This window comes from Meles meles, chromosome 6 (genome assembly GCF_922984935.1).
Source record: "Meles meles chromosome 6, mMelMel3.1 paternal haplotype, whole genome shotgun sequence".
NCBI classification, from domain to species: domain Eukaryota; kingdom Metazoa; phylum Chordata; class Mammalia; order Carnivora; family Mustelidae; genus Meles; species Meles meles.
Window position 1 is genome coordinate 141,590,578 of NC_060071.1, and position 14,212 is coordinate 141,604,789.

Sequence of the window (14,212 nt, forward strand, 5' to 3'; positions counted from 1 at the left end):
AACTCATCCTGTCTCTGGCTGAGTACAATTCCATTGCAGGGGTGTACCACAATTAGTTTCTGTTGACAGAGGTCTGGGTGTTTCCTACTTTGGCTATGATGAATAAAACGTCTATAAGCACTCATGCACAGGGGTTTGTGTGAACATGTTTTCATTCTCTTGGGTGGACTAGCTAGTTAGAGGATAGTAGATGTTCAGTAGATGTTCCTTTACAAGGAATGACTTCCTCCTCTCCACCTTCCCCTCCTGATGTCCTGGGAGGGCTTCCAGAACCACAGTGGGGCAGCGACTCAGATCCCAGCTCTGCCCTTCATGCTGAGACCCAGGGCCGGTTGCTTCACCTACTGTGTGGAATGGGGATGATAATCTTGACCTCTCCGAGCTCCGGTGAGGATTTCAGGAGACACTGATCATGGAAGCTCAAGTCAATAAACATCTCTCAGCTTGTGGTGGTGCGAGACTTGTTTTAATGGCCCGCAGATAGAAATGAAGTAATTCAATGAAATGGCCGGGAACAAAAAACAAACTTGGTCCAGGAATTTAGTGAGAAATCAATGATTTCCATTTCACTTAAGCAGATTCTCAGGATCTCGTATTCAACTTTCCACTTTGCAGAGTGTTGGGCAATTTAGATAAACAGAGCTCGGTCAACACTCCCTGCTGTGAAGAAGGTCTGGGCAGAGCAAACAACAGGGGCTGTGTGTTTTCTGGGTCCTCCTCCGCCGGCTTCCCGGGACTTTGGTAGAAATCCCACGGAATTTGGGGATGATCAGAACCAGCGTTGAGTCACTGTGGACAAGTTACTTAACCCCCCAGGGCTTCACTGACCTTGTCTGTAAGTGGAGATTCTGTTTTTAAGGTCTTAGGGTGGCTTTTAGGGTAAAGTGAGTCAATATATCTATAAAAGATCGGCATGCAGTGAACACCCAGTAAATATTGACTCTCCTTCTTTTCTTCTTTCCTTCTTCTGTCTCAGTCTTTTGGTTTGTTTGATCACAAAGAAATAGGAGAACGATGTCATTCAGAGTATACTGTATCCAGCAAGAGATTGCATATATAGAAACTAAGGTATATGCATAGAGGCTTCTGGAAAGACACAAACCAGTGATTTCCTTTCCCAGGTGGAGAGACTTTTACCTCCTTCTGTCTATTCTTGTGTGATTATGTTTCGCAAGAATGAGTTGCCTTTATGGAAAAGAAAGGAAAGTTGATTCCTTTTAACTTTATGATCACACAGAAACATGTTATATTTATATATGTGACAGTTTCTGGGAGGGTCTTTTTTTTTTTTTTTTTTAAGGTAACTTCTCCTGGATTTCTCTTTCCTCTTTGGCTTTCCTCCAAATGCCCTCGCCCCAGGACGTCAGCTGATGGAAGGGAAAATATTCCATGGTGAAGTCAGACGGCACAGGGCTCAGATCTTAGTTGTTTACTAGCTGTGGGACCTTGTGAAGATGACTTAATGTCTCTATGAGACCAACAATAAAACCGAGATTGTATCTACCTTACGGTGTTTGGGGGAAGGTTGAATGAGATGACTGTCTACGGTCCAAACATATGAAGCTTCTTAAGGAATGGAATGGTGGTTTTCCTTCTGAGCAATGTGTTAGATCAGTGTCTTTATGGAAATGGCCTCTGGCAACCCCACGGCAAGCCTGGGCAATCGTCACTGTTGGCTATCCTCTTGTCCGCAGACGAGCAACCGAAACTCAGAGAATTTCAGTGATTTGCCCAGTTTGGCCCTGAAAGACCAGCGATGTTTATTCCTGTATAGTCTTCCCTGTATATTACAACGTGAACATTACGTGCATATGGCCATGTCATATTTGGGCTTTGACTCTGGTGCCCGGACCGGTCTTGAGGTCTGTGTTTGTCGCACAGTTGTCTCGTTCGGTTTGTGCTATGTGTGTGCTCTCTAATGGGAGACTGGAGGCATTCCTGGGGATAGGAATCTCCGTGGCTGGATTTCGAGATTTTCCTGTTAGCCTCATTAACGAGGAAACAGTCTGGGAAATCCAACTGTTCTGGCATCTACAGAGCATTTTCCAGATGCCAGACCATCACCCAGCGGCTGGGTTCAGCTCTTTTGTCATAGTACTTAACTGTGGGTTGGCCATCTGGTCAGCTAAGGCAGGTTGGAGCTGTTCTCCCGAACCGAACACAGCCATAACCCACACCTACCTATGGAACAAAGGCTTTAGTCATCCTAATGGGCTGATGCATCTCTATTAGGAAACTTTAAAAAATAGTAGCTCCAAATATGTTATTTATAAACTATATACATGTGCAACTGCCCTGACGCATTTTTTTGTCTTAATAAAACAAAGAAAAATAAACATTTTTTAAAAGGAGACAAAAAATTAATGAATTTTACCATATTTTCTCTTGTACTCTAATAGACTCATTGGATCCATCCAGGGAGCCCTGGATCATGGAAGACATGTAAGTTTGCAGAAGTCTGTGGCGTCACCGAGTGGGTGAACATCACTGGAAATCCAAATGGATGTGAAAATGAACAAATCAAAATCTAAGTTTAATAAGCTCTCTTTGCTCCACAGTGTATGGACATGGCTTAAAGCCAGAGCGTAAGGTTGGTCAGATCAATGGTAATGTAGATTTGAGAGCCTAAATAATTTTCCAGAGATGTGAGTTGGGCAGGGCCCACCTCAGCTTGACCACAAGCTTCCCTTGCTACTGGTGGATCTAGTCATTTCTCAGAGTTTGGGCACAGAGCCAAACCTACCAGAACAGCTCTGGTACTTGCCCTTGTTGGCCCGTTTGCCTGGAATATTCACCCCCTTTGGGGTGTTCTCATGGATGGTCTCACATGGCATTCAGCTCATACCTCAAATGGGCCTTTACAGAGTATGTTTTTTTGATCACTGCATCTGAAATATTAGTTCTCCTATACCATGACACAATGTCCTTGATCTGCTTTGTTTTTCCTCATGGCACTTGTTACTACCCAACACTACGTCGCGTATCTATATTTACATTATATGTTACCATTTATCTATTTGCTAACTTGTTTATGTCTGTATCTCCCACTAGACTATGTGGGCACAAACATTGTTTTGCTCACTGTATGCCCAAGTTCTGGAATGATAACAGGTATACAGTAGGAGCTAAGAAAAATTTATTGCATGACTGTATGAGTGGAATGAAATCACACATAATTGGTTTTCAGTACCATCCTCTCCCCTTAAAACAGGGTTTAATAATTTTGGCAAAATCTAAGGTCTGAGCTTTGAAGACAGCTGCAAAACTTAGAGCATCTTTCTCACGGAAGTGTCGTCTCCATGAGAGCCAGGACCATATCTGGTTGTTCTATGCTGAGTTTCCAGACAAGATCAGCAGTTGTGACAACAACCTCCAAATCCAGGGGCTTAGCACAACAGAATTAGCGGGTCCTTCCCATGTCGTAAATATGGCTTCTGGCACATATGGCTTCCAAGGGTCCGGGAAAGAGAGAATTGGAGAGAACACCCTGGTTCTCAATGGCACTGGCTTAGAATCCGCACATTTCACTCTGCTCACTGTCCATTGGCTCCCATCCCATATGTAACCTTCACCTAATTGCAAGGGGAGCTGGGAGTTGAAGGGGAGCACATAGTTTCTGTGCATGCTCATCTCACAGCCACACCCAACCTCCAGTACTGCCTGGCTTACAAGTCTATATACAATAGCCATTGAATATTGATTTCATGAACATATTTAAATTCTCTAAATTTATGCATAGATGCTTCTGAAATTAGACTTGTTTTCTACCAAATAGTTTCATATTTCTTTTTTTATTATAGGTTTATTCTTTTTATATTTGAGGACAGTTGATGCATAATGTTACATTGGTTTCAGGTGTATGACTTGGTGATTTGACAATGTATATTAGGGTACGCTCATCACAAATGTGGCCACCACGTTGTTGTTACGGTATCATGGACTACATACCTTATGCTGTGCCTTTTATTACTGTGACTTATTCATTCCATAACTGGAAGCCAGTGTCTCCCTCTCCCCTTCACCCATTTTGCCCCCCATCCCCTTCCCTCTGGCAACCATCAATTTGTTCTCTGTATTTATAGGCACGATTTGCTTTTTGTTTGTTTATTAATTTTTTTTAAGATTCCACTTACAAGTGGAATGATATGGTATTTGTCTATATCAGTCTGACTTACCCCACTTAGCATAATACCCTCCAGGTCCATCCATGTTGTTGTAAATGACAAGACCTCATTTTCTTTATGGCTGCATAATATACCAGTGTGTATGTATACAACATTTCCTCATCCATTTGTGTATTTATGGACCCTTAGTTTGCTTCTATGTCTTGGTTAATTGTAAACAAGGCTGCAATAAATAGGGATTTAGTAATTCTTGAGGATTTTCAATTCTCCTGAGCTCAGGGCTGTTTGGAAAGAGGTTTCCAGGTACAATTTTCTAAGTCATGATTCCAGACTAATCGTAAGTCTCTGCATGCCTGAACATAGGAATGATTTTAGTATATGTGCTGCCGAAGCGAGCACTGAACATAGGAATGAATCAACAAACAGTGCTCTTGGTATTTTTCCCCCTTAACCTAAAGTGTAGTATATTAAAAATCATCAAATCCAGAAGGAACTACCTGTCTATAAGTCCCTAGGACTCTAACAGACTGGGTTTCCCAGAGCCCTGGGGTTATGAGGTCTTTGATCTGAAGAAGTTGTTGAATGAATGCCTTCAATCCACAATCTATGGATTGTTGTCTATGTTTGGCTCCAATTTCTTTCCTCTTGGGCTTAAAATTGGGATTAGTAGGGGTCTTGCATGAAGCCAGTTTATATTCTTGACCATTTGTCTCCCACACTGTGCAGTAAGTCTGATTAGTAGACCTCTCAGCATCTCCTTCTGATGGATTTTCCCTTGGAGGCCAGGAGCACCACCTTGATTGTATGATTTGTATGAACTTTTTGAAAATTATTTTACCCTCTTAAAGTGCACTGATGGGTTTTGTTACCTAAGTTGTGCAAATATGACCATTTGAAATATCCACTCACCCTCAGTTTTATGGTTATCCCATCCTGTAATGGTCTGTGAGACATTCGAAAAGGTTTCATATACTTAGTGTGTGAGCATACACGTACATGCACCCATACACACACGTGAGTTTAGCACCTGGTATCCTGAATGCCTTAGAAAGCAGAGCTACTCTGCCTTTTTACAAGGGGAAATGGGCCAGGGAAAATGGGCCTTCTTCCCAGTAGGGATGGTAAGGAAGTATGTGATGGAAGAAAGAGAACAGTGATTTAGTGTTCTCCTAAATTCCTTACATCTGGGTTTCGTGTCGAGAAGCTCAGCAATCACATTATGCTAAGTGAAACAAGCCAGATGGTACTGTATGATTTCACTTGGATGTGGAATCGTAAAACGTCAAATTCATAGATCCAGGGGGTATAACTATAACTACTAGGGCCTGGGAGTGCAGGAAATGGGGAGAGTTTAGTCAAAGAGCACCAACATTCAGTTACAAGATGGCTAAGTTCTGGGCTGTAATGTACAACATGCTGACTGTAATTCAGGGTACTGTATTGTATACTTGAAATTTGCTGGGAGAGTTGACCTTAAATGTTCTCACCCCCCAACACCCCACAAAAGGTAACTGTAAGTAAGAGAGGTGATGGATGGGGTAATTATTTCACAATGTGTGTGTGTTATCAAGGCATCACATTGTACACCTTAATATATACAATTTTTAGTTGTCACTTATACCTCAATAAAGCTGGAAAAGTAAATTTTAAGAACAACTAGGCCATTTCAATGAGTCTTGCCTCCTGTGGAGACTATAAACTGACCCTAACAAAGAAACGATGGCTTATTCACAATCAGAGGACCGATATATTTTCCATGAGTTGTTCCAGAGTCCCAGTGTCAGTCCACAGATGACTGACTAGAAACTTCCAGAAGAGGGAGGACTAAGTTGAGTGTGTCCAATGTCCAATCTCCTTTTCTTCTGGGAGGCGACCCTTTTCAGCCAACTTACAGTGCGGTGGGTCCATGTTCTGGCTAAAGAAATGCAGAAGAAATGCTGAGTATCACTTCTGGACCGAAGGGGTGTAGAGCCTCTGAGTGAGTCTCTCTTATCCTCACAGTGGTCAGTGTGGGGGCCTGGTGCTGAGATGTGGAGCCATGACAGAGGGCAGCCTGGGTCACTGGATCCCTTCATGAAGGACAGATGCCGTGGGGAGTTGCTTAAACATGGAGCCAAATGGCATGAGAGAGAACTTTTGTAAGTCACTAAAATTGTTGAGGCTGATGTTACTGAAGCATAATTTAACCTACCCTGACTAATAGAGTAAGACATACTTCATGATACAGCCCGGTTCTTCTTGTGACCATAGAACTCCTGTTATAAAATGTCATGTTAAAATAATAAATCTCTTCTTTGCCAGAAAGTGAGTGGGGTTATTACTTTGGTTTTCAACAAACCCAAAAGGGTCTAATGATTCCCTATTGATTACCTATGTTTGATATAGGATGGGATCCTAAGCCTCATCAGTCCATTCATGGATGTGTAAATTTAGTTTTTTAAATTTTTTATTTTATTTTTATATTATATTATATTATATTATATTATATTATTTATATATTATATTATATATTATTTTATATTAAAATTATATTTTATATTTATTTTATTTTATTTTTATTTTAAAAAAGATTTTTATTTATTCATGAGTGAGAGCAAGAGAGTGCACAAGCAGGGGGAGGTGCAGAAGGAGAGGGAGAAGCAGACTCCCCGCTGAGGAGGGAGCCTGATGCGGGATGACCCGAGCCAAAGGCAGACACTTGACTGACTGAGCATGCCAGGCCATCCAGCTTTCACATTTTTAGCTAAAACTCAATATTATTGTATATGAAAGTGAGCTACTTCAACTCTCCTGTGTGTTGGCTTATTAATTAAAATTTTTTTTCCTAAAAAATCTCAGGCATATCAGACTTGGGATTAGGTGACCTCTGTAAAAGTCACATAGGATCTATTTTAATAAGTCTCCCATTGAGGCTGGTGGTCACACCCCTGGGCCAGAAGCAGGTGTTAAAGAACCACTAACATGGGCAATATGACTGGGGAGTTCAGTGAGGGCTGGCTCCAATGTCCAATTGCTGACTTCTGATTTGCACCGCAGTCTGTCGACCTTACACTTCCCTCCCTGACAACTGTTCTCCCTCCCTGTCTTCCCCGTTCCTGTGAACAATGCCAGCGATATGCATCAGCTCATCCCCTACGCACTTCTTATGAGCAGGTTGTTGTATGCTTACCACGAGCCAACTTGATGAAGTAACCCCGTAAGAGACATAGTTGCTATTTCTCCACCAGTTTTCTCAATTATTTGACAAATATGGAGTCAGAAGCTTCAAACCGACATCCACAACCAGGTATCGGTTTACAAGTTGGACCTTCAGAGGTGATGGCCTTTGGCCAAATCTGTCAGCAGGTGCCAGCCACCCAGTTGCTTTCTGAACTACGGGGGGAACACAACTCAGTTCTTAAACGTGCTGAGAAAACACATCGTGCCTGGAACGGAGTCGCACTGATCCAAAAATAACCAAGACAGGTTTCTCAACACCAGTCAGCCAAATCTGTGTCTCAGACCCGAGTGAGGCCTGGGGAGTATTGGTAATGCTTGGATTCTAGCAAGGGACCCTGATCAATGACTCTGGGTAGTAAATGTAAATGGTGTCTCACTCCAAGCTCTGCCTTGAGAAATGGCTGGAGCTCCACGTATCCCAACTTAGTGCTGACCTTCTCTCTCACGTGTCATCTCGGCGGTTAGCACGTTGTTTCTGGTAGGCCCTTAATCTCCCGGCGAGACTCCATGTCTTTCTTCTCTGCTTTAATCCATAGCAATGCCCCTTTGGGCCTAATGTTAACTCCTCCATGTTTCCTCACCTAGAAGTGATCACATGAGTCTCTGAAATCCCAGAGCATCTCATTCCATCCTCCTTATGTGCAACCTGGGTTCAGGGCCAAGGTGTGGTACCAACCCCCTGGCAGATTTCCAACAGCAGCCCCACCTCTTCCAGGGTCTTGGGTCTTTGGCAGGCTTGCCCTTAGGTTCTCTGGATGCCCACCCTTCTTCCAAGATTGGTTCCCTATTTGTCTGAGCAGACTCACTTTCTGTATGTGAGGCCTCCAGTTACTGAGGGAACAATGGTCAGGAGAGGCCAGAGATTGAAATTGGTCCCAATTTTCAGCCATGTTGTCTGTGTACCAGTGTATGCTTCTGCACTGAGCTCCCAACCACCCCGCCCCATCATCCTATGGAGAGAATAGGGATCTCCTTGGTCTAATATCACAAAATACATTATCAGTACATATGGGGAAAGGGCAAAATCTGAAATGGATCCTTGATGATGATGTATCCTTGATGATATCCTCTCCAAGGTCAAAGACAAGTTGCTGAACTCTGAACCACTTGCCACATGGTCCAATGTTTGGTTGGGCTTTGTTGGAGAGTTTAAAGACATTGCATTGGAATTTGAGGTTCACAATGTGCACTGTACCCTCTGTTTTTCCTCCTTCTAACAAATACATCCTGCCATATTCCCATTCGCTGTTGGGCTTCAGCCACACACATTTCCTTGTAGGTCCTGCTTATTCATCTTTGCGCATCCCAGGACCCCTGATGCTGGGTTTAGCGGGAATATGTTGTGTTTGTTCAAAGAGGGGAATGATCAAGTAGAAAGACAATCATTGGTGGCACAGGAGTGAGAGGAGAATCATTGGGACATTGTCTTTGAGTTGGTAAAGAAGATGGATCTAGTACACAGGAAAGGGGTTGGCCTTTTTTCTGTTTTGTTTTGTTGCAAGTATGGATACTTCATCCATAGTCCAAAGGGAAGGAAGAGTTTAAGGGCAAATTGCAGGAAAGTGGAAAACGTTGAGCTGGAATCTTATAGAAGTTCTCCTTTGATTGTTTCAACTTTCTTTGTACAGTGAGATGCTGTCATCCATTGACAATAAGAATGGGGAGAGAGTTTTGGAAGTCTTAGAAGAGGGAAGAAGGTATGAATTGTCTTGGGAAATGGGAAGGAATGGGTTAGGGATGTATGGAGTGATGTCTGAGTAGCATGAAGGGCTCCTTAATAACAGATGACAGTGATTGTAAGGTTAAAGTATGACTGGTCCATATGGCCATGCGTTTTCTCCAGTGTCTTCAGCTGTATGGCTGCCCATGGAGTAGATGAAGTTTGGGATTTAATCAGGACTTGGTTTTGCAATAGGGCAAAGGGAGAATGGAACACATTAGTGGAGTGATTGTAACGACAGATCATTGGTACAATATCCAAGGTGTGACCATGTGACCTTAAACAGGGTAGAAGGATACATCATAAAGTTCTGTTTGTGCAGATACTGAAATTGCTAAGAATTAAGAAAGGAGGAACACTGGAGAGAGGGACAATGAACTAGTAGCTAAATCTCTTAGAGAAAGAACAAACAAATAAGTGTAATGTTATGAAGGAAACTAATAAGGGTCTAACACGGACAAGGAGGGTGTGTATGGGAACTCACTTCAAGTGGAGTGGTCAGGGAAATCATCTATGAAGATGAAGTCTAGTGGATACCCACAGGATAAAAAACGAGGATGAAAACATGCCAGGCAAAGGAAACAACAGCAAGTTTAAAGACTCTGGGGCAGGATGAAGCTTATTCCGGGACCTACAAGGAAATGTGTGTGGTTGGAGCCCAACAGCGAATGGGAATATGGCAGGAGGGATTTGTTAGATGGAGGAAAAACAGAGGGTACAGTGCACATTGTGAACCTCAAATTCCCATGCAATGTCTTTAAACTCTCCAACAAAGCCCAACCAAACATTGGACCGTGTGGCAAGTGGTTCAGGGTTCAGCAACTTGTCTTTGACCTTGGAGAGGATATCTCGAAATGTCCCAGACCACTGAATCCCCAGAAGCTCATTGGGATGACAGACTTGTGAATATCTCTGCTATGCATGCGCATTACTAAGGCGGCTAACAGACTTGCTATTTCCTGCTCATTGGACGCAATGAGCATATGTCATCAAGGCTGCAGACCGGTTTGATTATGTTTACAGTTGTCCAGTCGTGGTCCAACATCTATGTGACTTTTGCACAGGCCACGCAGGTGAGGGACTGGGGTTGGAGTCAGAAAGCGAGGGTCCCGGTCCAGCTCTGATTCTAGTCCCTTGGGTATCCCGAAGCAGGCTGTTTCCCCACACTGGACCTCAGGATAGAATTGGCGGCTTCAGTGGTTACCTTCAACTTCGTGAAACAGCGTCCCCTGCTGGAGGGATGAGGGAAACAGAAGGTAAATCTTGCAAGAACCAAGCTGTGCCAAGGACCAAGATATCTGGATTTTAATAAGATAAAAAAAAAAGTGCCTGCACCCATCCCTGGTCATTGTTTACTGAATTCTGTCCTTTACCAGGAGGGACTTCCTTTCCAGGGTCATCCATGCCCCTACCTGAGCCCCTTGCACTCTTCCAGGATTCTCTGCCTTCTTGTGTCATGGGCTGTTCCCTGGAGAAGACCTGACAGTGTGCCACACAGTAGAAAAGCTGCTCAGGCTGGAGACCCCACTGTGCTGGGTCTTGCATTCCTGGTGGCTGAATGGCAAGCATTAGTGACAGGGCAGGGGGAAGGTTTTGAGCAGTAGGTGTCTTCCTACACCAAATCTTTGTTATTACCACCACACACACACACACACACACACACACACACACACACACACAGATTGTCTTGTTCCTTAGCACTCACTTCCCTTAACCATTTGTGGGTGGGGTGGTCAAGGACCTAAAGAACATGTAATGGACAACATCTGGCCCTCTGTCCAGAGGAAGATACGTACGTAAGTGCCCATGTGTAGCCCAGATGCCAGCTCGGGTGTCTCTGTCCCTTGAGGGCTGGGGACAACTGTCAAAATGAAGGTTTGAATTTTGTGAGATTAGCACACATCCTCAGAGTAAAAAGCAGCTTTTAGGTTTGCTTATTCCTCCGGGTTCTTGGGTTTCTTATCTTTTTGTCCTGGGAATGACTTGATCATCTATTTGATACTTTTGAGATTTTGCTCAAGACCGGGTTTTCTAGCTGTTATTAACAGCAGGGCGGATTCACAAAGACGAGCTGACCGCTACTTAGCAAGAGGCATTTATGCGATCAGTCGTCGGTTCCCCAGCGAACGCGTTTCCCCTTGGTTACTAGCTGTGCTGAAGCAGGTGGCTTGCTCTCGTATGTCCCAGTCCCATCAGTGCACCCAGCAAATGGCCCTTCTTTCAAAGCTGGCTCTCTGCTTGTCCTGAAGCAAAGCCTGGCCCATCAGTGTCTGTGTGTTACTCCCTGTAGGCTTCGAATAAATTTTTTATTTTTGAGTAGTTTTAGACCTACGGAAAAATGACAAAGGTTGAGTTCCTATATACCCGGCTTCTCCTACTGCTAAATTCTTACGGTGTTGGGGGGGAGGTGGCCTATTTGCCAAACTGAGAAACCAGTATTGTTATTTCACTATTAACTCAATCCCAGACTTTATTTAAAAGTCCACAAGTTTCTTTTTTTTTTAAATAATTTATTTTTTTCAGCATAACAGTATTCATTGTTTTTGCACAACACCCAGGACAAGTTTCTTTTTTTAACGACAGTCACCAATATTTAAAAATCAAGAGAGTCTTCATTTTTGTATGGAAAATTAGAGGAACTGGCCATATGGGTGTATCACATCTGACAATGACTGGCTGAGCCAAATGAACAATCATAATCATAGCTGTAACTAGAGCAAACATTTACTGAGCACTTACTATTACCAATGATTGACGTGTATTAACGCATTTCACCTCAGTAGAAGTCTTCAGGGAATTCCTAGTGTCATCACTGTTTTACAGAAGAGGAAGTTGAGGCACTGAGGGGTTAGGGAGAATGCCCATGGTCACCCAGCTGGGCTGTGGCTAAGCAGGGGTACAAGGCAAACAGTCCCGTGTTCCCTGGCACCCCTGGGTAAGGGCTCCCTGGCCCTTTTAGACTATTGCCCTCCATCTGACTATTTCCTTCATTTATGTTTCTTTCTAGGACCCTGTGGACATTTGATTTCAAAATGCCTGCTTTTTCGGCAATTATCTCAGGCAGCCCTTTGCAGTTTATAAAACTAGCCCCTCACAGTTTATAAAGAACACTCATGTCAGCGCCCTCCTCTGGTCCCCAGCAGGGAGGGGACCTATCTCTGGGGCATCTCCCTCATAGCCAAGGGGCGGGATGCGGGGGAATGGAGAGAGTAGAACCATTGCCATTATAGTTAGTAGGGTGCCCCCAAATGTCTCACTCTTTCCAGCTAGTTGGGGCTGTGGGTCAGTTTCCTGCTGCAGACTGGCAAGCCTCTGAGCTGAAAGAGACATTCAGAGACACCCTTGTCCTCTGGCAAGCACCTCCTGAGTCACAGCCACACTAGGAAGGCCAGGCCTGCACACAGGAGGAGGGAGCTCACCTTCACCCCAAGTCACCTCCATTCTGCACATCTGGACCGCTGCCCACTGCACAGAGATGCGTCTGACCCCACCGGCTCTCCACTGTTGGAGTCACATGGGTTATCTGGGCAGTGCTCACACCATGGAAGGAGAATCACACCAGCCCCTGTTCCCCACCCTGGGCAGCATTCAGACCTCCTGGGCACAAGAGGGACCTAGGAAAAAAGAAGCTTTTGAACAAATCTATCTGGATTCTTGCCTACCTACTCTCAAGCTGGGTGCAAGGCAGAGAAATACCCATATCAGAGAGCAAAGAAGACACCTCGGGCTGAATTTAAACTCTACGATGTATGAATTCCAGTTGCTCTGTTCTCGCTGTGTGCCTTTGTTATGAAGAGAACCATGAACTGACCGTTGTTGGTAGTGTTTGCTCATGGCTCCCCAGTGAAGCAGCTAGCAGAGGCCAGCAAATAATCTCATTTCCTCAAAGAGGACGCCAAGGTCCCCTCTGAGGGGTGTCTCAGTGAGGGGTTTGGCTCAAAGGGAGGCTCGCTGTTGAGACCACCCCACACCCCCTCCGCGGGCAGCTGCCTGCTTTATTCTGCCTATCTTTGGAAACTGTTCTTGGTCTCCTTCAAAGTAGCTCTGCAGGCTTATAAGCTCTTCCATTTGGAGGCCATCTGTTCTGCCCGTTCTGCTAAGAATGTGCTCGCTTACAAATTCTATGCCCGTTTCTTCTTCTCTAGGTTGCATGGAAGAATAGATTTATAATTGGCAGCAGAAGATTGAAAAGTTCTGGAGAAAAGAATAGAAACTGTGCCGGGAACTGGAAGGGGTGTGCGGGACATCTGGATCCACATAATTACAGCAGTGGAGTGAGTCCAAGAGGGTGCCTGCTGCACAATGGCCAGCCACGTGTCCAGAGTGGAAACTCAGGTGTTGCTTCAACCCTCCATTACCGGGCAGATGATGCAACTGGATGGCTCCACTGGCTTGTGAGATGGAGGGACACCACTGAATAATGAAGAGGACCATGAACAAAAGCAGCATAAAAGAAAAAGACTGCTTGTAACATGAGAAAGGTGGAGAGAAAGAGAAAATGATGTCTCTCATGGTCTGTAAGCCAACTGTCTCCACCATATTGGTCATCTTGGCTCTGGTGATGACTTCTCTTGAGTAGCACTCTTTAAATAAATGTTTAGAAGGTCTTTATTTCTCACCAGGAATGTGGGATGGCCGGAAATTGTGTGCCTGACAGCCTGGTCAGATCTGATATCTATAACTTGATGCTTCAAGGTGGTGAAGTCTTTGGCAAGAACACACCTGTGAAGGTCCACCAAGGATTAATGATATAAGGTTACTATGAATTGTTCTAGCTCTAAAAGAAAGAAACAGGGATGTTAGCCTGACACCGGCCTCATCCAGCAGATGAACCGTGGAGGCTGTGCGGAGAACAACTTAGTTCTGCCAGGAGAATCCCTTCTTCCATGCTTGCTTGGCTGGACATTGCTCAGAGCTGCCTAGCTCAGCACTTTTCAGATAGTCAGTAAATTCCCCCATGCTGCAGAGGAAAGTGGGCATAGTTCCCTGGGATCTGGAACACGGTGGGGCTCTAGAAGTTCCCCTAAAAATTTGGCAATTCTTACCTTTTGCTCTGTAATAAGTCAAGTGTTTGTTTTAACTTGAAAACAATGTTTTTAATCAATTGCTATTGAGGAAACGGAGGCTCTGGTGATCTCAGAGCTGTTTT

At 44.2% G+C, this 14,212-nt stretch overlaps 1 long non-coding RNA gene across 2 annotated transcripts; it reads left to right on the forward strand.

Moving 5' to 3' along the window:
* Positions 1-706: 706 nt before the first annotated feature.
* LOC123944503 lies at positions 707-13,534 on the forward strand. Of its 2 annotated transcripts, none has more exons than XR_006818798.1 (3): positions 707-835; positions 2,400-2,442; positions 13,209-13,534. It is a non-coding gene; the product is annotated as an uncharacterized LOC123944503 (long non-coding RNA). The 2 variants fall into 2 exon arrangements; XR_006818799.1 differs by lacking the exon at positions 13,209-13,534 and adding an exon at positions 6,126-6,305.
* Positions 13,535-14,212: the final 678 nt, after the last annotated feature.